Source organism: Lingula anatina, chromosome 4, assembly GCF_051362555.1.
Source record: "Lingula anatina isolate TDL-2025a chromosome 4, LinAna3.0, whole genome shotgun sequence".
NCBI lineage: Eukaryota > Metazoa > Brachiopoda > Lingulata > Lingulida > Lingulidae > Lingula > Lingula anatina.
In genome coordinates this window covers 5,722,445-5,726,480 of record NC_141770.1, presented here as the reverse complement: position 1 = coordinate 5,726,480, position 4,036 = coordinate 5,722,445, and the positions used below count along the sequence as shown (strand labels likewise).

Genomic DNA, 4,036 nt, shown 5'->3' with positions numbered 1-4,036 from the left:
TTCAAAGATTTAGATCACTGAACAGAGAATTTAAACTCAGTGTTTGTGCATGAGAGTCTCCCCCCTAAAGTCCATCTGTGTGTGTTGACATTTTTAAGTGTGTTAAATGAATTCCCCATTAAATTGTCCTAAGCTTATTGTCTTACCTTTTTCTTTGATGCCCTCAGCATCTGACACACTCTCTGTGTCTTTGATATTGGCTAAAGAAAAAATGATATCTAATAGAAACTTAACATTCCATATCTGTGCATGTCCAAATAGGATTCAGTATTACAATTTATGGAAGACACATTCAAATATTTAAATGACTTAAGAAATAAATAATCTTCTTAAGTATGTTAAAGACTTTGCTTGAGCAGCATGCTTGTTGTGTGTATGTGTGTGTATGTGTGTTTGTTAGTGTATGTGTGTGTGCATGCATGTTTCATAAGTATATTAAAATTCATAACTATTTTACTGAGATTCCTGTCTTACCTATCTCCTCCATACTTAGGGTCTTTACAAGTGTTACATTGTTCTTGTCTTTCAGTTTGGTATCAACTGTGTGTGTGTGTGTGTGTGTGTGTGTGTGTGTGTGTGTGTGTGCACTATTACATGTCATCAATGTAATAAATAGATCCCTATTCTACTGACCCTGCTGTCTTACCTCTCTCCTTCACGAACTCTGTCATAGTAATTGTTGTGTCTTTGACATCAACTGAAGAAAAAAAGGAACACACATTCAACATCCCATGCCCATGCACAACAAGGATTCAATACCATAGTCAAAGATGTATTCAAAGATTTAGATCACTGAACAGGGAATAAAAACACAATGTTTGTAAGGGTCGGATCTAGAGAGATTTTCTGACAGTCTTGCAAATTATGTTTGCTGATCCATCCTCCATTGTGGACTGTCTTCTGACAAAAAATTAAATCCCCATCAATGTAAACTTGGAAAATTCTGACCATCTTCTGGAAGACCTGTTTGGAAGACCTGTTTGTGTCTGAGAGCCTGTTTGTGTGTGTGTAAATTTTTTAAGTGTGTTAAATGAACACCTGTTAAATTGATCTTACTGTCTTACCTCTCTCCTCACTGCCCTCAGCATCTGACACACTCTTTGTGTCTTTGATATCAGCTAAAGAAAAAATGATGTTTTAATAATATTTAAATATTTAAAAATACAAACTTAACATTCCATTATATCTGTGCATGTTCAAAAAGGATTCAATTTGATGAAGACACATTCAAAGATTTAATTGACTTAAAAATAAATAAATTATCTTCTTAAGTATGCTAAAAAATAGATTTTTGCTTGAGCAACACGCTTGCGGTGTGTATGTGTATGTGTATGTGTATGTGTGTTTGTTAGTGTATGTGTGTGTGCGAGTACATTAAAATTCATAACACTATTATTTTACTGAGATTCCAGCCTTACCTAGTTCCTCAATGCTTTGGGTCTTAACAATTGCTACATTATTCTCTTCTTTAGTATCACCTGAAAGAACAGAATTGAATTTTAAGGAATACCATTTATGTGAGTATGTTGGAGTATGTTGGAGACAAAAAGAAGCGTGTTAGTCTGTTAATCTGATTGTATTCAGTGAGAGTTTCCATGGAGTTAGTGCACATTAGCTAGGTCTCCAAATTCATTGCCAACAGCCCCTGAGGGTCCAGACTTGCACCCTGAGAGTCAAGATGTTGTTGTAATTTTATTTCATGAATCCTTCCTAAAAGATAAAAAATGCATCAAGTTGATTGAATAAAGCAATGGTGTGGACTTACCACTTGTGTGGACTTCAGGCTTGTACATGTAATCCCACTGGAATAAGATGGCACATTTATTTATTATTTACAAGTTATGATATACACTAAAATAAAGTCTTAAATGTATTTGACAATATTAAAGGAGCATTTCATCATTATGTGCTGTGTGGGCTTACATTGAACTTGCTGCAGAATTTCAGTATTGAATAAAAAATAAAACTCACCAGCGACTGTGTAGACATTGTCTCTTTGCTTTGTTTACTAAAACAATAAACAGGAATAATTATTGTATAAAAGAATTTCATTGGACGGTTCCTGTATTGTTTCCTTAACTTTAAACCAATCAGATTGACGCACCGTTGAAGCTCTCGACCTTGAGTCTTTCTACTAAATATCGCAATATATATCACAGTGCCTGGACCCTGGTCATATCTATTACGGTCCCAGAACTCTCTCCCTCCTCGCACGAGTTTCTTAGAAAGCAGGCGGTGAACCTGTTGCTGATACTGGCCGCAGTCCTTTACAAATCCTAAGTCTCACCTCTTGCATAGCGCCATCTATATACTAAACAATTTTTATATGGCGTAGACTAGGCGAAGCGTGACGCTGAAAAGTCGGAATTTTCATCAAACGTTCTGCACACTGAGTTTCACCATACATCAGGACACTTTTCTTAGATGGTTTTGTTATAGATTCTATTGACAAACTTAATCGGTGAATTCAGGATGAGACATCTAAAGTGACGGATACATATGGTATCGACTGTGTCAGTTGTTCACTGTTCACATCACGATGCAATGTGCTGGTGAAGATTTTACAATGTGCTGCAGAACCTTGACGCTGCAGATTAAAAGTGTTTTTGGAGAACTGACACGATTGCAAGCCGTCATCTACTTCAACTTTTCCATTCTCTTTTCTTCTGTAATTACCCAATGGCTTATGAAGGTGAGATAATTAATTGGAGAGCTGACGTTATGCCTTCTAATATAATTTTTATTTTAAGTGGGCATTTTTCTTGTTTCTTTTGAGTCATCTGTCGAAATAGTAATATATGAACTTAACTATGAACAACTAAAACTTCCCATGGAGTGTCCACTTACGTGAACTAGCACTACCATCCCGAGTTTTAGAAAGCACCATAAACCCACCTCTTTATTATCATTACTGGTACAGTGTATGCTTCAGCTTTGACTTACAACAATACTTTTTTTGGTAAATTTATTTTATAAAATATTTCTTTGCATTTTATTTGATGTAATTCTAATATTCTGGATCTTGAGGAAAAACCCTAGTCATTGACTTTTTTTTGTCTTTTCCAGTCCATCATCTGACTCCACACTACACTGTACTAGGAGGCACAGGATTATACTGCCACAATGGAACACAATGACTCCAGACTACTACACTGTACTAGGAGGCACAGGACTATACTGCCACAATGGAACACAATGACTCCAGACTACTACGCTGTACTAGTAGACACAGGACTATACTGCCACAATGGACAACAATGACTCCAGAATACTACACTGTACTAGGAGACACAGGACTATACTGCCACAATGGAACACAATGACTCCAGACTACTACACTGTAATAGGAGACACAGGACTATACTGCCACAATGGAACACAATGACTCCAGACTACTACACTGTACTAGGAGGCACAGGACTATACTGCCACAATGGAACACAATGACTCCAGACTACTACACTGTACTAGGAGACACGGGACTATACTAAAAAAACACACACACACAATGACTCCAGACTTATTTTCAAGATGGTCAGATAACAATAGAGTTTCATAAATCGTCATAAGTAGATTGCATTGTCTTCTAGATTTTTACATATTTCAGTGAGTTTTTGAATCTGTAATGCTGCTTAATTACAGCCTTTCAGCAAGTTTTCATCTTGTTCAATGTAATACCTGATATTTGAGTGATTTTGTGTTGCTACTGATGTAAGAATTTTTATATAAATCTTTCGGATATTTTATTGCTTTGTCAAAGAAATTGAAGGAACAGTTTTTAAGACACTTGAAAATAAAGTAGATTGCTTTAAAGATGTATTTTTTATTGTCTTCCTGTGGATCACACATGTCCTCCATATAAGTTTGTATGTGATAATGGCTGCTTTATCAACTTATCATGAAGATGTGACCAGGACAATGACTGTAGAGCTAACAGTGATGAGGAAGGGTGTAGTAAGTATTGCTGAGAATGAAGATGATATCAAAGAAATGGGTTGTCAGGTAGTGCACTGGGTAATGGCCTTCATGAAGCTGT

At 36.2% G+C, this 4,036-nt stretch overlaps 1 long non-coding RNA gene across 1 annotated transcript; it reads left to right on the top strand.

Annotated features, from left to right (window-relative positions):
- Window positions 1-1,925: 1,925 nt before the first annotated feature.
- LOC147762133 (uncharacterized) lies at window positions 1,926-3,813 on the top strand. Its single transcript, XR_015333697.1, has 2 exons — window positions 1,926-2,692; window positions 3,067-3,813. It is a non-coding gene; the product is annotated as an uncharacterized LOC147762133 (long non-coding RNA).
- Window positions 3,814-4,036: the final 223 nt, after the last annotated feature.